Here is a 22,022-nt window from a genome sequence, read left to right as displayed (position 1 = left end):
TAGCATGGTAGGCCTTGCCTAGTTTGGGGGTTGTTCAACCAAGCAATCCATCCCACAATCTAACTCCCTATTCTAAATAGTTTTTTACTATTGATGATGTCCCCAACTCCAAATGGCCAGAAAGATTTGATGAATTCCATACTTGGCTAAACGACCAAGTTCTCACTAATCAAGACAAGCATGATGTCTTTTTTTTGGTTTGTTACAAGGTTTACAAGTAGCCTCAAACATTGATGGTAATCGATTGCAGAACAAGACTAAGTCCAATCCTTGCTTTCACCTGACTTTGACTAAGCCATTGGCCTCCTCTATCATTGTGTCATTGGTAAACCTTCTAACCTTCATGAACTCAAGAGAAGAGAATTTTTTAAGAAAAAGGTCGCTTTCTCCATAAAAGGCACCTCAATAAGCACTATCGAAAAATGCTTAAGCTCTTTTGTGGTATTGGAGTTAATCTAAACCTAAAATAGGATTTTCTAACCTCCATTCTCAAAGAGTTTCTTAGCAAGTTGGCAGATCCTTTCTCAACGGATAGAGGAGAATTGTGGATATCCCTTTGGAAGAAATATAATAAGAGATCCATTTGTGCCTTGGTGATATGTGCTTAAAGCGCCAAATGGTGAAAACCTACCTAATGAACAATAGAGAACTTGATGGAGCATGTTCTCGCCAAAAGCTGAAGATCAAATGTTCCAAAAGATACTATGATGATTCTTACGGAAAGTCTTCTAGTAAAAAGAAGCACTTTAAGAAATTCTTGGTAAAAAAATCTAGGCATGGATCTAAGCACTCTCGGAGAAAGAAGAAATGACGATTCCTACGCAAAAGAAAAGATCGCTCAAGCCACAAGCAATCAACTCAATGTTTCATCTGCAACCAAAAGGTCATTTCGCCAAAAATTGCCCCCAAGCGAGAAAATGTCATAACCATTTGATACATCACATAAATATTGAAACTGGTGTTTGTTGACATCTAAATTTCACCTAAATCATTTGATTTAAAATAGCATTAAAGGTTAGGAATTAGTCGCAATTTTTTTTTATTATTTAAAAAAAAATGATGAAGATGGTCAGGTCAGGCTGGATTCAACCTTGACCCGATTTGGCCTTTCCTTCTTCCCCTCGCGCTAGGCCTAGCCCAGACTCCTTTCTCCTTCAGCGGCCCAGCCCTTCCTTCTTCCCTTTTGCTGGTCCTCGCTTGAAAACTTGCAGAACCTACAGAGAACAGAGAGGATGAGCAGTAGCAAAGAGCAGGGGGATCGGTGGTAGGCGAGCGGCATGATCTGCGGGTTGGGGGACAATCTGGCTAGCAAGCTAGCAGCTGTAGAGGCTATGCACACTTGCTGGCCAAGCATAAAACTGGAGGAGAAGACAAAGAACGGAGGTGGGGCACCCAAAAAAAAAAAAAAACAAGCCGAGAGTGAGCGAGAGAGAACACACCAAGCATAGAGAGAAACATGGAGGGAAGGAGAGGAGGAGAAGACCCCCTTGGGTCATCGATCATTGCGGTCGATCTCCGCCGAAGGTGCCGACTGCCTCCAACCCCATCGGAACCTCAGGAGGCAAAACAAACATAACAAGGGAGGACCGGAGACAGTTTGAGGCGGGGAGAGAGTTCGAAGGGGAGAGACCAAACTAGAGGAAGGAAGCTCGAGGTAGTAGCTAGCCGTCACCAGAGGCCCGTTCGCCCGTTGTTGTTTGTTATAGCCCTTCCCCAGACAAGGTAGGTCTCTTGAACCTCGTGGCCCCGTTTTTGGCAAACGCCGGGCTGGAGCTCGCGGTCAATCTGTTCGCGTGAGCTCCAGGCCACATCGCCTTTGCGCTTTGCTCCCATGTTCCTCTTACGTCATGTTCCAAGACCCCTAAAGTGTGTTCGACACTCAGTTGAGTTGGAATCCTTCGAATTTGGTAGTGCAGACCATGTGTTCGACAAAATGCTCAAAAGAAAACCGAAGAGTAGCTTGCGTTTTAATGCCAGACCCACTCATTTCTGCCTCAGTGCTTGCTGAATAATTCTTGCCTTGCCTGTATTTATTGTGTTTTCGAGCGGTTCACGTGAGATATTGGCATGTATTTGAATCGACAACTTGTTCCTCTGGAAATAGGTTAGTGGTTGCCGGAATAGGTAGTCGGTGAGGGCTGGCACCGGTCAAGGGGGATGACCGATGGGTGGCAATGGTCCGATGACTTTCCTTAGGGCGGTTAGCACTCACGGCATAGGCGGCGTCGGTTTGGTGGAGGAGTTGTGAGAGCTTCGGCATGCTACGGCTGCGGGAGAAGAAGGCCTGAAGAAGACGCCACAAAAAAAAGGGGGCAGAAGAAAAAAACACACACACACACACACAAAATGGCTTAAAATAGAAAATGAGAAATAGGCTTCGCTTTGGGCTGGTTTTTGTTTCGTGGGCTGAATAAGTTGGTCTTAAAATAGCAATCGAAAGATAGACCTTCAGACAGGCTGAAGCAAAAATCGAAGATGGGCCTTAAGCCGAGAATTATACCTATTTCTTATTTTTTTTAAATTAATGTGGCTTTTTTTTTAGTGGGCTGAAACTAGGGTGTGCAACCGGTCCGGGTCAACCCGGTTCCTGGATCGGCCCACCCGGAAAACAGGGTCGGGAACCAGTTCTGGTTGAAATCGGTTCGGGAACCAGTTCCCAAATATCAGACCCTGTTTGAACCGGTCTGGGAACCGATTCCGAGGGATTACCCACCCGGGAACCGGATCGACCAGACCGGTTTGGGAACTGGTTGGAGAACCGGTTTGAAGCCCCCAAAACGCACGAGCAAAACCTAATTTGTGTCTTTCTCCTTTCCTTTCTATCTTTACCTGCCGAAATCGCGAAGCACCCAAGCACCGACGCCGCCTCTGTTGCTCTTGTCACACCCCTCGCACTCGCACCGCCGCCGCCATTCCGTCGGTCATTTGAAGCTCCGCTGAGCCGCTGACCTCCGCCGAGCTCCACTGGTTTTGCCCGCAAAGCCGCTGACCCCCGCCGAGCTTGCACCGATGCTGCCTCCGTTCGATTGCCTCATTCCACCTGTTGCCGTTGCCTCGCCGACGCCCCTGACCCGCAAATCTCCCCTGCTGCCGATCTACCGTCGCCCGAATGACGCCCCCTCGGTGCTCGCTCGCCGACACCAGGCCTGAAGCTGCGTCGATCCTTGCCGCCCTCACCAGCCGCGATATCGCAGCCCTGCTGAAGCCACTTCTTTGTCTTGGGATCTGCGTCGACCCGACATCGCCACGTCCCACTGAGCCCCCTACTGCAGCGCCTCGCCTGTGCTGCCCTCCCCTGCAAAGCCATTGCTACCCTTGCTGCTGGGTCCTCCTCTGCTCGACGCTCGACAGATCTGCTCCGAGGTTTACCTCTCTCTTTGCCTGAAATGAAGCTTCTCTATAGCTGTTTCTGTTATTTGGATGACATCTTCTTTCTGCAATTAAAAAGTGCTGGAGAGTTTTGAAAGCTCTTGTTGTTTCTTTGGTTGTTTAGATGTTTATTCCCCTGCATTGTTAGATTCTTTGAAGCATGAGCAAGCTAAAGATAATACCAATTTGTCTCTCATCTTGTCACATTTGGATCAATACATTAGCTATATTTAGAATATCGATTTTCTGGTTAACTCTATAACCCTAGTATAACAACAGCTTATTGTTTTAAATAATGAGTTTTATCTCTATACTTTTAGAATATCGATGTTCTATTGAAGCTACAAAAATTCTCAGTTTTAGCCTTTGTTTTGTCTTGGTTTCTTTTAAATAACAATTGTTGTGATTGTGATACCATTTGACAAAGATGGAGATGTACAAGATAGCATAAGATGTTCGCCCAAAAGAAGCCAAAAAGAACCCAAGTCTATGCTTTCAACAACCTAGAATAAGATTACATAACGAACTGTTCTATAGAATATTTGTACTAGGGTTATTGATCTAATCTCATCCCTTGACAGGACATTAAATTCATTTTAGATTTGCCATTGACTTCATTGGGAGTGGCATGCCTTGTGTTACCACTTATTAAAACTAATATTATCACACAGACTACCTAAATAGATTACAAAATCAATAACTCTGTCATGGGAAAACCTCCTGCATCAATTTGTATTCCATTAGCCATGGCTTTGGAACTGAGCCCAATGGTGGTAGTAGCAACTCGCTTGATGTCTGGTGACTACACTCATTTGTAGTGATATCTAGCTTGTACTTAAAATCTTACAAAATGACACGTTTCACAATAATCACTTAGCTGGTGTTTCTACTTACTGCATGATTTACTTGAGAATGTTTTTATTTTGACTAAGTTAAATATAATTTGACGGATGAGTTAATTATATTGCAGAGCACCTCTTTTTGAAATCCAAACTGATAAGTGGGAGTGCTTCTGTTCTGTTTTCTGGGATCCAAGGCATTCTGATTATGCTGTCCATCAGGTAACATTAGTCATTTTTTATTCTTTTTTCACACTAGTATTATTTATGTCCTTAAATCTTCATCCAGCATGAGATATCTTTGTCAATGCTTTAGTTAGAATGCATTATGCTGTAATTGGCTACTCATCATTTTCATACGCCACGAGTCATTTCCACTTCAATACCACCTTTTTATTCCATATAATTCCAACTTCTCATTTAATTCACATGACACCTCAAGCTTAGTCTTTTCTTGGACATCATTCCTCAACTTGAATTCAGTCTCTTTCAACTTCAACTTTGTTTTATCTAGATCTTTCCTCATACTCTCCCTTTCTTTCGCCAAGGTGGATGAGGATAAGCATGAAATTTCCTTTTGAAGATTCTATATTTGGGATAAAAGTTCCATCTTTTCCAATTCAGTTTGCTCCCTGAGTTCCTATGTAAAGACCGACGTCTAAGATAATGTTTAGCAATGTACCAAAGCCAAAGCATTACACTAAGAGTCCAAACTTACCACTAAGGCCCTTTCAAAACTTTTAGCATCAGTTTTCAATTCTTGTATTTGCCTCTAGAGACCATCAGAGAAATCTTGCAAAAGAATTTGCATTTCATATTCAGTTGCACAGAAAATAATTTAGAATAACCAAATAGTGACTACCATATTTTCCTAGTGAAGAAGTACAGCACCTTCTCACTCTCAAATTTATGAACTTTCTCCTTGATGAAATCATGCAACCTCCCATGGTGAATGGTAACTAATTTATGCTGCTGAGATGTCTGAGTTGAAAGGGTCTTAATATCCTGCGTTCAATGCAACACTTATATATACCGGCCACTATAGCACAAAAGGGCTTTAATTCTTAGTTAAATCGGATAGGATATATCAATAGAATGCCTAATCCAGAGATAGAAAAGCAGCAACAACATGCATTATTTGACACCAAAGATGCATTGTAAGCATGTCTTTCTTGAGCATTCCTCATACTTCAACTTTGTGGAATCCTAATGTTATATATATATATATATATTTTCAGTTTTCAGTCAATGGATCAAGATAAAAACATATCAATGGAAGTAGAGTGACATGATGAAATGAGTCCACTGATGGAATTGCCATTCCATGGAGCTGATGAAGTGGAATCTGCAACCATGGGCACGACAAACAAGGTGAGGGTACCTAATTCTCATACTGCTTCGGGTAAAAAGCGAGCTAATCAATCAGATTGTTGGGATCATTTTTCGAGAATTATAGATGAGAAAACACAGAAAATAGTTAAGGTGAAGTGCATTCATTGCGGGATGGATTATGTGTATAATGTTGATCATGGAACCTCTACTATGTGGAAGCATTTGAGAAAGTGCAAAAAGTATTCTCGCACAGATAAAAAGCAAATGTTGTTTGCATCACGTGACAAAAGTGTAGTTGGTGAGGTTGGGGAAAACACTACTAGTGATAGTGTCTTAACGACATGGAAGTTTCATCAAGAACGTTGTAGGCATATGCTTACTTGAATGATTATTATTGATGAGCAGCCATTTTCCATGGTTGAGCGTGTTGGTTTTCGGGATTTTGCTACTGAATTGCAACCTCTTTTCCATCATCTTTCACGATTTACAATGGCAAGAGATTGTATGAAGTTATATTTGAGTGAAATGACTTGTTTGAAAGCTTACTTTGGTAAGCTTAAATCTAGGATTGCACTCACAATGGATATGTGGAGTTCCATTCAAAACTTGAACTATTTGTGTCTTACTGCACATTATATTGATGAAAATTGGCATTTGCAAAAAAGAATAATCAATTTTGTGATGATGCATAGTCACGAGAGTAAGGAGATTGGTAAAATGGTGGGGAAATGCATTTATGATTGGGGAATAGAAAGGAAGGTGTCCACAATAACAGTGGATAATGCAAGTTCAAATGATGTGGCTGTTAGTTATTTGAAAGAAAAATTTTCAGAAGAAGGATTTTTTATTTTGAATGGTGATGCTTTATATATGAGATGCACTGCTCATATACTTAACTTGATAGTAAGAGACGGATTGAATGAGGTGCGCGATTCTATTGCACGCATCCGAAACATGGTTAGGTATGTAAGGAGTTCTCCGACTAGAGCTAAGACATTCAAAGGTTGCATTGAGAGTGAGAGGATTGCATACAATTGTTCGGTCTGTCTTGATGTTGCCACTAGATGGAACTCCACTTATATGATGCTAGACACCGCCATAAAGTTCAAGAAAGCTTTTAAAAGAATGGAAGAAGAAGATTTATATTTCTTAAGGGAAATTGACAATGATCCTCCTGAAGATGAAGATTGGGAAAATGCCATCATTATTTCTAAATTTCTAAGACGGTTTTATGATGCAACCAAAAGGATGTTGGGTAGTTCATATGTTACTTCAAATCATTATTTTGAGGAGATAGCTAAGTTGTACAAGTATTTGAATAATGCGGCAAATTCTTTAGACCCAAAGCTTCAAGCTATGGGTTTAAAAATGAAAGAGAAGTTTGACAAGTATTATGGGAGTTTGGATAAAGTTAATACAATGGCATTGATTGCGGTTGCATTGGATCCTACAAAGAAGTTGAACTATGTAAAGTTCTGTTTTGAACAAATCTATGATGATGAAGCAAAAATTGATGAGATGCATGATAAGGTGAAGGTCGCCTTAGAGAATTTCTATAAATCTTATGAGCGATCTTTTGTTGGCTCTTCTAGTAAAGGAAAATTTGGTGATTCAAGTGTGAGTAACAGTAGTAGTGCTTCTAATGTTGATATTGATGACAATGATTGTGAATTCGATGCTTGGGACAAAAGCTTTCTCCATGTGAAGAAAAAAGTATTGGATGAAAACAAATTTGAGCTTGATCGGTATCTTGAAGCCGAAAGTGAAGATATCCTTAATATTGATCTTTTGATGTGGTGGAAGACTACTGGGTCAAAGTATGAAATCGTATCTTTGATGGCTCGAGATGTTTTGTCTATTCCCGTGACTACCGTTGCTTCAGAGTCGGCTTTTAGTACATCGGGACGTGTACCTGATGGCTTTCGAAGTTCTTTGACTCCTAGAGTGGTGGAAGGTTTAATTTGTACTCAAGATTGGTTGAAAGATGTTCGCGTGCCAATTAATGTTGAAGAGTGCATCGAGAATGCGGAACAATTTGAGGCGGGTAAGTTATATATATTTCTTTGTATTTTGTAATTCATTCACATAACTATCTATTAAGTGCATGCCTTATTTAATCTCTCTTTTTTTTTCTTTTTTCTTTTTTATAGATTTGGATTGTCTTACCAAGGACATTATCATTGGAAAATAAACTTCATTTGTCAAAACTCCAATTTTGTGGTAAGTAAATAGACTTTATTAAATCCTAGAGTATGGATTCTTGTTGATTTTTCTTTATATATGAATTTTAGGTTTTTGTCAGAGATTTTGTACCACGTGGAATGCAAGGCCGAAGAAGGAGAAGAAGATCGAGCACATGAAGGACAAGGTTGATATGTGATCAGCCAAAAATTGTATTACAACTAGTTAATTGGCTAAATTGCTAGCTTGTATATTATTGAAATATGAGAAACTCGATGTATCTTGTGGGATATGGGGATGCGAGATGGTTGAATTATATATTTGGTTGTTTTCTTCAAGGGGAGTCCAAATTTTATACATGTTCCCAATGAGTTTGGTCGAAGGATGTGCTTGGTCCGGCCTTTTTGTTTCAACAGATAAACATCTAGACTTGCTTTTCTAACCCTATTCCCGGACTGGAAAAAACAGGGTGGGCCCTATTCCCTCCAATGAAAACAGGGGTGGGGAACGGGGTCGAAAAAGGAGAACCGGTTATAACGGGGTAGGGAACGGGGTCTAGGTCTAGACCCTACCCACCCCTGGACCCGCTCACCCCTAGCTGAAACCGGGTCCAGCCCCAAAAAATAATAATTTTTTTTTAAAAGATATTTTTCTGAAAAAATTAAAATTTTAAAATTTTAAATTTTAAAATAAAAAAATTAATTAAATTTTTTTTAAGAATTTCGAATATCCAAAAATGGTAGGGTTTGGTTAAAAATTGCTATGTATTGCCATTTTAGTGTAATTAGGCATTTATTTTCTTGGATGTTGATTATATCGCATGTTTAATTCGCGTATGTTATTATGTTTAATTGCACGTGTTTAGTTTTAAAGCAATTAGGATCTTGGTAGCTATAATTATTATGTTAATGATTGCGCACCCGCATGATCATCTCACATGTTAGTGGTTAAGTATAAAATTAATTCAAATTGCATGCCAAAAATTATTTTGTTAAAATAAACAAGATTATGTACCAAAATGGCACTAATTGGTCAATTAATATAATCAAGTCCCAAACCCTAGACTCTCTGGTTGCGTAGGAAATGAGGTATACTCCCATACCTCACTTGGTTTCTAGCTGACCCCAATAGGCTGGTGGCGACTCATTTTGTACAAAATTCCTATAAAATATCCCAATGTCACACATGGTATGGGCTTGGAAAAGCCTACGCCTAATCCTGGGCCTTAGGCCCGTTCTTTAGGTAATACCCCTAAACCAATTCCCTCCCCCGGATAGGTCGCGACAGCTTGGCGACTCCACAGAGGACTGGTTTTAGACCTTAGAGGACTTAGGCCGAAATTAATCTTATTAAAAAATATTTTTGTTTGATAGTGAGAATCTAAAGTACATCCCTAACCGGTCGATTATTTAATGTTCATGCTTAATGGGAGGAATGAGGGGGGAATGATTGCTAACCCTTGTTTTGCAGGAGAGATGTAGGAATGAATGGTTTATTTATACATGAAGTGCCGATTATTTATCAATTGTCATGCATGTATCCCTTACATTGCACTACATTATAGCACACACAACATGCCGCCGAACCTGGTCGCATAGGATCACCTAAGATGGTGTTGAGGTGGATACCACTCCGACTACAACCATGTAGTACGAGTCGCCCACCTTAATCCCGAAACTTCTTTCTTCATGTCAAAGGTACCCACCCCAGTTTGCAATCGTGCGACATGGGTCGGTTCTTTGATAAAGCCGAGTCATGGGTAATTCGACCTAGCCGTGACCTTGCTGGTTCAGTCTGGTGATCCCATGGCTCCATTTTGAGCCTTTTAGAGTAGAAATTGAACCACCGTCCATGCGTATGTCTACGTCATTAGCTTTGCTATTCAATGAGTAGGGTAAGATTTTTTGAATTCTTTTCTTCGCAATTTACTTATTCGCTTTCTTTTTTGATCAGTTCATGGCAAATTAAGTTGATCGTAACTGTGAGTAATATACGATGGGGATACCTAAGCTTCACATCATTGCTGCCCCGAAAGCCGAGCTTCACACATGGTGGGATAGACTAGACCCGACTGGCCATGATTGGGTGCAATCCTCTATCAGACGATTACTTCCCCTCTTAGAAATAGAAACTCATTATGGTGTTGTAAGAGCGTTGGCGCATGTCTGGTGTCCCGAGACTTGCATGTTCATGTTTGGTGACCACGAGCTCACTCCCACCTTGGAAGAATATGACATAGCCATTGGGAAGCCCTTAATGTCGGAGTTAGTTAGTCCGCTTGTAGGAATTGAGCACACTTTGACCTTATATGAGTTCCTTAGAGTTAAAGGAGATGATGTGAGAAAATTTTGAAAGCCAAGTGCAAATCCTGCCCGTTTTTATTCCTAAACGAGCTTTTTCAAAACGCTACATCTTTCCAAAAGAATAGGATCATCCTGCTAGCTTTATACGGGTTCGTGATATTCCCACATCGTAGGAATGCTATTAATCCCTCCATGGCATGGATAGTTCATGAGGTGTGTATGGGAAGAGGTTTTGTTAATGCCGTCTTGTCTAAAACCTTTCTTTCCCTTACCTGCTAAAGAAAACAAAGAAAAGGTTTTTCATGCCCCCCTGAACTTTTGCAAATTTGGTTCTTTTCTTACGTTAAGGGGTTTAGTAGCTTAATGACCGTGAACGACATCTTTGACTCTAGTCACCCTATCCTGAAGTTTAAAGAAAGGAAGGCGTTTGCCCCTGATTATCATTATTCTAAGTGGTTAGTTTTCATGACCAACCTTAGACCCGAAGATTTCCAATGGCATGCCAAATGGCTCCGAGTTCGAGAAGCGTGGTTCGTGTGTGGGCTTACTGGACCTGTTCCTTTTGTTGGGAATTACTAAAGTCATTGAGTATTATTCGACCTGGGTCGCCTGCCGATTTCAAGAGGTTCAACAACTTCCATTGACAATTCAAGAAGACCCATTCAGGATAGATTTCCCTGATGGATGCTAAGATCACGAAGACTCTGTCGCGTTAGTCAAGTCGATGTGGGATATGTGCCATCCTTGGATGCTAATATGGCCTGAAGAGGAGTTGGAAGGACAAGAGAAGGCCTACTATGCTTCAATGGAGTACATCCTTAGGCACAAGATCCCAAAGAGCCTACGCCCGAAAATTCCTGACGTGCCATGAAAGACCACCCACCGAGCCGAGATCAAACGCCTCAAAAGGAAGCTCGAAGAAGCTGAGGAGCGTGCCTTAAAGTTGACCTGAGTTAGTGGGGCTGCCACAAGTGGAAGCTGTCCTCGCTAGTTAGATTGAGTCAAGTGCGATATGTAGTAGGCTCATGCCCACATATGTTACAATGTTAAAGAGTTTGTCTCGTGTCGTAATATTGGGAGATAAGAGTCATGAATAGCTCCATTGTTTAAGGATTCTCCCTCATGTCTTTTCTTGCGTTATGTAGCAACCTTGCTTTTGATGAAATGGAAAATTTGGGACGATTAGATATCTGTTATGGACCGACTGCCTAATCATTACTCAATGTTTATATATGCTTATCTATCCTTGTTCAAGTACTAACAGGTTGTTTACTTTCGTCCGACTGTCAACACGGCTAAGAGGAGATCTCCAATTCGTACTCGCACAAAGGCCAGGATGGAGAACGAGGATGTCAGCACACGCGTGGCCAACATAGAGAACCAGCTAGCTCAACTCAATGCCTTGATGGCCGAGATAAGTCGAAAAATCAGCGAACCTCCGGCCACGGTCATAGCCGGAACCTCTACTCCCATTTTGTCGGGACACACTCCACCCTTAGCTGGAGAGTCACATGTCACCAATCCTGCTGAAAAAGGTGCTTCTGAGGAAGCCCCTTCTGTTACGCCTGTGATCGTCAATCTAGATACTCCTCCAAAGGAAGGATCTGCCATCCGCTTCAACAAAGAAAATGCAAGACACTTGGCCAACATGGAGGAGCAACTCTATGTCCTCCAAGGATATGAGATGAAAGGAGTGAACAAGCTAACCCCATATGCTAAGGTGAAAGTACCCGAGACCTTCAAGGAGCAAGAATTCACGAGAAAATATGATGGCATCGGCTGCCCTATAACCCACATCAAATACTACTTGAGGAAGATGGCTCATTACTCCAACAATATCCCGCTCCTCATACATATATTTCAAGATAGCTTAGACGGCCCTGCCTTGTCGTGGTTTATTGCACTGGATGTCAAAGAGCTCGTTGGATGGGAGGACCTCGCTGACGAGTTTTTGCTGCAATATAAATTCAACTCTGAGATTGTCCCTACAACAGAGGAGTTGGTTCGGATGAAAAAGAAGAGGAATGAATCGTTAAAGCGTTCACCTAGAGGTGGAGAACGATGGCATCACAAGTGAAGCCTCTACTGAGTGAGAAAGAAATGAGGCGGTTTTTCCTTAAAACTTTGCCATTCGATTATTTTCAGGGATTAGTGCACTTTGGGTGCCAAACATTTTCACAACTAGTGGAGGTTGGTGAAGGGGTTGAATGGGCGATGGTTGATGGAAGAATATCCACAAGGAATGGCAAAAAGTTCTTAACAAGGAAAGACAAGGAGACGACAATCGAAGTGGTGTTTATCTAAAAGTCATCTGCACCTAAATTAGTGTTGACGTCTTCGCTAAAGCCTAAAGTCATGCAAGGAAACGTGTCACAGGGATTTGACAGAAGCAAGAAATTCCCCTGAAAGGAATTCACACCTCTACCCCTACCTCTATTGAAATTGTTACCTATCCTCCTCGAAAAGAGATTGGTAACCAAGGAGGTGCCTAGAGACAATCACTCAAGATTCCCAAGGTTCGATGTGATCAAGGCATGTGAATACCACATGGGGGAAAGGGAGCACAACATCGATAATTGCCTCGCACTAAAATGGAAAGTTTAGAATCTATTGGATAAAGGAAAGTTGACCTTCAAAGAAGCTATGCCCAATGTGCAGCAAAACCCTTTGACTGATCATGCTGAAGAAGTGAATATGATTCATGGGGAAGTGCAAGCGAATGAGCGACCCCTTGTGGTGGATGTCCCTAAAATGTATGAGGCCCTCGAACTAGCTAGGCACTATGAAAGGGGGGAAGACATAACCATGGAGGAAAAGTTAGATCATATTTGCAAAATGATAGGCATTGGAGTAATTCGTAATATCAATGGAGAATAAGGGCCACTACCCATGATGGCACCGCCTGTGATTAGCTCATCATTTTACAATTCTGCTTGCGATCATGAAGTGGAGAAAACTAAGCCTCTTTTCCCAGAGAAGGATAAACAAGTGGAAATAGAAAATGCCTCGAGAACAGATTCTAAGAGAAACTTTTGGAGTCGTGATCCTAGAGAATATGTGTGATGAAAGTAAAGTGTTCGATACGTTGGGTTAACCAAGTGGAAAGTATGACTATTATGTGAAGCATTCACCTGTCTCGAGTTTCTTTGATGATCCTAAGGACATTGTCCCTGACGGATGGGGGGGGGGCATGGATGACCCGACGCCACGAGAAGAGGGGACAGTCACTATGATTACCCCGGTGGTGATAGAATTGCCTGATGAGGATCACGCTTGTGATGTTGAGATGGAAACTACTAAGCCAATGGTGATTGACCTTATAGTCAAAGAATTATCAACAATCGAAATCCTAAAGAAAAGCTTGTCACCAGTCGTGATCGAATTGCCACCTCAATAAAAGGACGAGGTGATCATGCTAGGACCTCCCTTAGAATTCAACACTAAAGCGGTACCCTAGGATTACGAGACAAAGGAAGTAGATGCCATCACTCAATCAGGTCATTGCTATGCGCCTACTAGAGGAATCGAAAAGAAAGCCGTGACAAAGGAGGACACGAGGCAATTCCTAGCCGTGGTGAAAATGATCGAATTCAACGTAGTAAATCAACTGCAGAAAATGCTAGCCCAAATCTCCATCATGGAGCTAATTCAATCCTCTGAGAAGCACAAAAACACTTTGTTGAATATCCTTAATGAGGTACATGTCCGAGAAATAATCGATGACATCCAACTACGGGAGTTCTTGGGGACCATCCTACTAAAGGATTAGATCGCCTTCACTGATGAAGACCTCCCTACTGACGGAGGTGATCACACAAAGGCGTTGCACATTTCGGTGAAGCACAATAGCACCGTTGTCTCTAGAGTGTTAATTGACAATGGCTCTGTGCTAAATATATGTCCATTAGTTACAATCCACTACTTAGGTGTTGAGATGGAAAGGATACGTCTAACTAAGTTCACTGTGCGTGCGTTTGATGGGATGAGGAAAGAGGTGTTAGGAGAAATCAAGTTAGAACTACTTATCAGTCATGTGCTTTTCTTGGTACCTTTCCAAGTCTTAGATATACCAATTGCCTTCAACTTTCTGTTGGGGAGACCATGGATCCACACGGCAGGTGCTATTTCTTCTAGCCTCCGCCAAAAGGTACGATTTGTAGTTGGTAATAGACTCGTCACTATGCACGGGGAAACAGACTTCAAAGTGTACCAGGAAATGGCCATCCCATACGTGGAGCCCGAGTGCAAAGAAGAATCAAGCTTTCAAACTCTCGAGTTGCTATCTATGATCCATGTTCCTGTGGGCTCTTGCATGGGCATTCTTGAATTATCCAAGCCAGCCCTGGCAGTAGGGAAGATTATGCTAGTGAATGGGTATAACCCCGAAGGTGGCCTAGGGTTGCATGGACAAGGGATTCGAAAGCCTATTAAGGCTCAAAGAGTTCTAAGGAGAAAAAGCTTAGGGTTTGTCGAAGTGCATGGAAGCCGTGGCAATAGAGGAGGCCACAATGAATATGGAGGTTGAGGCGCCCGAGGAGGTCAAGGTGAACGTGGAGGCCGAGGTGACCATGGAGGTCGAATTATGAGAGATAGAAGTTGCCAGAGTGTTTTCCCTCCTCCACTGAAAGAAACATTTCCAGGACCCCTGAAAATGTTGATGGAAGAAGAGGAAGCTATTGACGGTATAGTCGAGATGTTTGAAGACAATATTGTATGCACCCTCCTAGCTTGCGAAGAGGCAGAATCTTCTAGGAGAATCACCAACCCTTCAGAGTAGGACGGTTCTAGCTTAGCGTAACTTTTTACTTTATGTTTTCTTCCCCTGCATGGGAACTTGTTGTTATTTCAATTTGCTTGTTTGAGTCGCTTATGATGTAAACTCTGTTAAGCCCTTGATCTTGAGCCGTTGGTTTGGGGGTGGTGTGTGTTGTAATACGGCCTTATCATTTCTCTTTCAATGAAAAAGATGCATGTTTTATTAAGGACATGTAGAAGCACACCAAACTAGTTCTATGATGGTCACTGAGGATTGGGCTTCTACATGCTCCCTAATTTCATGATTTTGCAAGAGCAAGGAAATCTGAGGATATGAGGATGAGCTCTTGAAACAGTTTTCTGAAAATTATTTGAAAATCATTTGCAAATGACACGCGTTTTGTTTGTATTAATGTGTTCTAACTCATCTCATCACATCTCAAGCATTACATTATGCATAATCATGACAAAGATTCATGTGACTCGGATTCATGTGAGGGAGATATTTTAGAATCCGATGCCGATGATGATCTGAAAGGGGTCGAGCATGATTGGAATCAACATGAGGGATCAAAACTACCAACAAAGGAGCAAATCACATCTCAGGCATTACATTATGCATAATCATGACAAAGATTCATGTGACTCGGATTCACATGAGGGAGATCTTTTAGAATCCGATGCCGATGATGATCTGAAAGGGGTTGAGCATGATTGGAATCGACATGAGGGATCAAAACTACCAACAAAGGAGCAAACAGTTACCATAAAATTAGGCGATACATAGAATGTCAAGGAAATAAAGATCGGGGCATGCCTCTCAAAGTCAGAAGAGGAACGAATGATTAATCTCCTAAAGGAATATCAGGATATATTTTCTTGGACTTATGCTAACATGCCGAGGTTAGATCCTTATATTGTAGAGCATGCCCTCCCGACCGATCCTAATGTGCCACTTAAAAAGCAGAGGCTTGAAAGAATGAAACTAGAGTTGTCCAAGAAAATCGAGGAAGAAATCATGAAGTTGTTAAAAGTGGATTTCATTGAAGTGTTACACTACTCTGATTGGATAGAAAACATTGTACCTTTCATGAAAAAGGATGGGTGGGTCAAGATGTGCGTAGATTATCATGACCTGAACCGAGCTAGCCCGAAAGACGACTTCGCACTCCACATATTGATGTCTTAGTTGACAGTACGGTGGGATTTGAGTTATTCCCTTTCATGGATGGTTTTTTCGGATATAACCAAATCCATATGAAGGAGGAAGATAGGAGCAAGACATCGTTCATAATTCCTTAAGGAACTTTCTGCTTCAAAGTGATGCCTTTCGGTCTAAAGAACGCCGGGGCAACGTATCAAAGGGCCATGGTTACTTTGTTTCATGACATGATGCATAAGGAGATCGAAGTATATGTGGATGATATGATTGCAAAATCAAAACGAGGCGAGGACCATGTTGAGGTCTTGCAAAAACACTTCGAACATCTTCGGAAATTTAAGCTGTGCCTCAATCCAGCAAAATGCATTTTTGGAGTGAGATCTGAGAAGTTATTAGGATTCATGGTTAGTAGTAAGGGCATAGAGATTGATCCGTCAAAGGTTAAGGCTATCTGTGATTTGCGACCCCCGACTACCACAAGGTGAATTTTGCAACCTGATGGGACGACTCAATTATGTGGCGAGATTCATCTATCAATTGTCTGAAACAACAAAGCCATTCTTCAAGCTCCTGAAAAAGAATGCAAAGATTGAGTGGGATGCTTAGTGCCGGTGCACCTTCGAGAAGATAAAACACTATCTCACTCAAGCATCGATCCTAGTGCCCCCTCTCCCTAAAATTCCCCTGGTTTTGTACTTAACCATACATGACGAATCGTTAGGAGCCATGTTGGCATAGAAAAGACCGAATGACGGGAGAGAATGTGCGATATACTACTTGAGTAAGAAGTTCACCATTTCTGAGAGGAACTACACGGAAGTTGAGAGAACTTGCGTGGCTTTGATTTAGGTCTTGCACAAGCTGCGGCAATACATGCTTCATCACCGAATCTTACTAGTGATCGAAAATGATCCCATTAGGTATCTCTTAGAGAAGCCGGCATTGGTTGGCAAGTTGGGTAAGTGGCAAATCTTAATTTCAGAGTTCGACGTTTAGAGCCTGGGATAGAAGTCCGTTAAAGGTCGCGCCATAGTAGATATGTTAGCATAAAGTTCCAAGGGATCCAAAGCATTTGATGAGGATAGTGATGCGGAAGAGCAAATTTTGCTTGTATCAAGCGACGAATGGGCAATGTACTTTGATGGTGCAGTTAACTTAACCGGGTCTAATACCGGGGCAGTTCTTATCTCCCCAGATGGACAACACTACCCTGTCACCGCTAAATTGACATTCCCTTATACGAATAACATCGGTGACTATGAAGCATGCATTCTTGGCCTCCAGGCTGCCATCGATATGAAGATCCAGAAACTGCAGGTTTATGGTGATTCTGCCCTTATCATCTTACAGACCGAAGGTGAATGGAAAACACAAGATTCTAAATTGATTATGTATCATGAGTTCCTAAGGGAGTTGATAGAGAAATTCCAAGAAATATCTTTTGAATACTTACCAAGGAGGTCCCAAAATCAGTTCCTTGATGCCCTAGTTACCTTGTCTTCAATGTTGCGAGTAGCTGGAGGCATAGACATTGAAACATTGATATTCTTAGATACCTAGCTTATTGTATGATAATTGAAGAAGAGCCTGATAGAGAGCTGTGGTATCGTGACATCTTAGATTATCTTCAAAATGGTGAGTTTCCCAAAGAGAGCGAGTCGGATAGAAAATATCTGACAAAGTTGGCATCGAAATTTTTCATCAATGGAGGTGCGCTTTACAAAAGATCATTTGATTCAACGTTACTGAGATGTGTCGATGCCAAGGAAGCCAATTGCTTGATGAAGGAAAGACACAAAAGGGAATGTGGCCCCCACATGAATGGTCACCTCTTGGCGAGAAAGATCATGCGACTCGGCTACTACTGGCTGACCATGGAATCTGACTACATCCAACACATGTGATGTTGTCACCAATGCCAAATTTATGGGGATAAGATAAATGCTCCACCAAATGAGCTTCACCAAATGTCTCAATCTTGGCCCTTCTCTATGTGGGGGATCCATGTGATCGGGCCCATCGATCCCAAGGCATCAAATGGACATCGATTCATCTTGGTGGCAATCAACTACTTTACGAAGTGGATTGAAGCCAACTCTTTCGCCAATGTCACTACCAAGAATGTGGCCAAGTTCATTCGTCATGATATTATTGCCCGTTATGGTGTGCTGGAGGCAATCATCACTAACAATGGATCCAACTTAAACAACAAGGTCGTAGATGACTTGCTTGATGAGTTTCAAGTCCGACATTTGAACTCATCACCATACCGTCCTTAAATGAATGGGGCAGTTGAAGCAGCAAACAAGAACATAAAGAAGATCCTGGCAAAGACAGTTGAAAATTATCGTGATTGGCATGAAAGACTTCCTTACGCACTGATGGCATACTAAACATCTATTCGCACCTCCACAGGGGCAACTCATTTTTCGTTAGTATATGGAATGGAGGATGTCTTGCTTGTAGAGGTTGAAATTCCCTCGTTAAGGGTCCTTTCTCAGTCGAAGCTCGATGAAGCTGAATGGATACAACAAAGGCATGAGTAGTTAAACATGATTGATGGGAAGAGGTTGAAAGCTATATGTCATGGTTAATGTTATTAGAAGTAGGTCACGAAGGCCTTAAATCGAAAGGTTCATCCTAGGCACTTTGAGGTCAATGATTTGGTGCTAAGGAAAGTGCTGCCAATCATCCCCGATCCTCGTGGCAAGTTCACCCTGAACTATGAAAGACCTTATGTCGTTAAGAAGATCTTCCCAGGTGGTGCTATGGTTTTAGTTGAAATGGACGGCCGTGAGCAGTCTAAGCTTGTAAATGCTGATGTTGTCAAGCAATATTTCCCTTGAATGAAACCAAGGCCGTAAAGCCATTTCGTGCATAATCTGAGTCACATAGCATCATGCATATCATTCACGCATTGCATACGTGTATACTTATTTGTATTTCAGGTATCCAATCAACTCGATGAAGTTACAACAGGATGGAAGGCATTGATTTTTACCCCTGAAAAGTCGATTCAAATGGCTACCCAACCTCTGCAAAGGTAACTGGGTATTCCTTTTCCCGTTATATAAAAAAAATCGAAAATGATGAAAGAGATGAATGAATGAAAAGCAAAGCACTTGGTGTCTTGCATGTTGTCGATTCAGTTATTGTTAATTGTGCCTCCATGAGGGGAATTTCATATGAGTGATTTTGACTAAACTGAAAGTGAATGTTAATCATGCCAAACAAGAAGTGCTTAGAACGAAGAAAGGTAAGCCATTTCCAAACACATCCTTCAAACACTTTTGAGAGTTGAGTGAAAAACGACCTTCTCTTAGGACGAAGGATTTATTCGCATTGAGCGCAAAGATCGAAATGACAAAGGCATTGATTTCATCAATCTCAAGCATCATAATAATTTCTTGCTAGCCCTTTGGGCCAAATACAGACAATCCTTCAAAGTACCACTGTTGAGAACGACCCTACATTGGGGCAGTAGGAGAGTTTACAGTCGTGCTATAGAGCGAAAGATTAAGAAAGATCCTATTACTTTCACTTGCATCAATCTTCTAGTGATAGCTTCAGAGGAATTCTCATTAGAGCTTGACTTATCCCAAGGTGAAGAAAAGTATTTCATTCTCTATCCAAACACTGATACCCATTGCTTTGACCAATTTGGGCCTGATTATTCATTTCTGACCCCTGAGCGGAATCATCTCCCTTCACTGGGGCAAGGCATAAGGATTGACCAAATACAATTCACGGTTATGAGAAAATGTGAAAAGCATCTCGAAAGTCATTAGAACTACAAAAATTCAAAGAGCAAAAAAATCAACAAAACTAGGGGCATGAAAAAACAGTGTGCCTAGTAAAAGCAAGGCCAATGCCCGTAAAAAAAGAGAGTCAAAATGCTGCATCTTATGTGAAAGAAAAATTATCAAAGTCCAAGTACGTGCGTAAAAAAAAAATATCATCGCAAGTGCAAAGGAAATTAGAAAAATGAGCAAAGCTTCAATGCAGAAATGATTAGTCAAGGGACTTTCGAGATGCGCTGGGTTCAAAAGCCAAATGATTTCGAAAGATCGAGTGAGCTGGTCATAATGCCATGATGATCACCGACTCTTAAAAACCCTCTTGAAAACTTTAAGCCTTTCGAGCCTCTCCCAAGCCAACATTATAACCTTTTTTCGAAGTCTCTTTTAATTGGGATGGTTTGAGTAAAAATGAGAATGCCACAAAGAAGCTACTGCTTGAAGGAGTAGAGGTAATTCTATCTTATCTTATCTTCCAAGTTCTCGACTTGTAAACCCGATGAAGATAGTGACAAATGTTTCTTTATTGGTCTCAAAGCAATAATCCCTTGGTGTAAGCCCATGACCAAACCTATATTGCGGTCCTTTCAAAAGACATTTTTGATCGATCAGATTGTGCTCATCACAAATTTTTCTAAAAGCCTTGGACATGGGCTATGTGAGATACCCTCAGCAATCAGTTACTTCCCACACAAATAGATGGGATCAAGCAGCCATTTTATCAAGAGTGTGTGAGAAACCCTTTCTAACTAAGAAGCTCTAGTTTGGCATCCTTAAGGAGCCTTTTTCATGAGTCATAATCATTCTGATGAGAACTTGTCTCCCGGAAAATTTGATGATTAATGATATATCCCCGAGCAAGATGACAGTTTTGCACCGCATAATGCTAATTGACATTGAATGTTTTTTTAAAGTAGTCCGACTTAGCTTGATTAGCTTGTTTAATTAATGCTGCAATATCACCAATACGTCTCTCGATGACATATTTAATGACACTTTCTCGAGTTAAGTTTGATAGGATTTCGCAGTGAAGCCATGCAGTTTTCAAGGGGTTAATGGGTGCTTCCCTAAAAACCGAAGGGTCATGGTTAGTCTTAAATCATACCATTTTCGAAGGTTCATGGTTAGCCTTAAACCATGCCATTTACAAGGTTGGTGGGTCTATCTTTAAAACCACGGGGTTAGTGGCTTTTCCTAAACCACACGGCTTGTGAGTTCATCCGTAAACCACACTTGTCCGCATTCGGTCAAAAACCGTTCGTACACGGTGAGACTATCATCCAGTCGAAACCTGTTTGTACATGGTGAGATCTCTCTTCCAGTCCAAACCCGTTCGTACACGATGAGACCTTCCTCCCAGTCAAAACCCATTTTTACACAGTGAGACTATCATACTCAGTCGAAACCCGTTCGTACACGGTGAGACTATCATACTCGGTCGAAACCCATTGGTACACATTGAGACCTTCCTCCCAGTCGAACCCCGTCTGTACACAATGAGATTATCATACTCAATCAAAACTCTTTCGTACACGATGAGACCTTCCTTCCAGTCGAAACCCGTTCATACATGATGAGACTACCATACTTGGTTGAAACCCATTCGTACACGATGAGACCTTCCTCCTAGTCGAAATCCGTTCGTACATGGTGAGATTATCACACTCGGTCGAAACCCGTTCTTACACGGTGAGACCCATTTTTAGTTGAAACTCGTTGTCATACAATAAGATTCTCCCATCTCGGTTGAGGGACATTTTTTACAAAGTAAGGTCATCCCTTCATGTCATTCTCCCGTTCGCAACCCCGATTGTCATCGTCTAGGGGCAAAATTTAGGCGTCTCTTGTCTTTGAAGGGAACCTCTTCAAGCTTCCATTCAAAGAGGGGCAGCTGTTGACACCTAAATTTCACATAAATTAATTGATTTAAAGTAGCATTAAATGTTAGGAATTAGTTGCAAAAAAATTATTAATCAAATAAATTAATTAAAAAATTATTATTATTTAAAAAAAACGACAAAAATGGTCGGGTCGGGCCGGATTCGACCTTGGCCCAACCCGCCCATCCTTCTTCCCCTCGCACTAGCTTAGCCCAAACTCCTTTCTCCTTTGGTGGCCCGACCCTTTCTTCTTCCCTTCTACTAGTCTCTGCTCGAAGACTTGCAAAACCTGCAGAGAACAGAGAGGATGAGCGGCAACAAAGAGCAGGGGGATCGGTGGTAGGCGAGCGGCGTAATCCGCGAGTCGGGGGACAGTCAGGAAGGCAAGCTAGCAGTTGCAGAGG

This window comes from Eucalyptus grandis, chromosome 11 (assembly GCF_016545825.1).
Source record: "Eucalyptus grandis isolate ANBG69807.140 chromosome 11, ASM1654582v1, whole genome shotgun sequence".
In the NCBI taxonomy this organism is placed as follows: domain Eukaryota; kingdom Viridiplantae; phylum Streptophyta; class Magnoliopsida; order Myrtales; family Myrtaceae; genus Eucalyptus; species Eucalyptus grandis.
The sequence above is the reverse complement of the archived record's forward strand: the minus strand, read 5'-3'. Positions refer to the sequence as shown.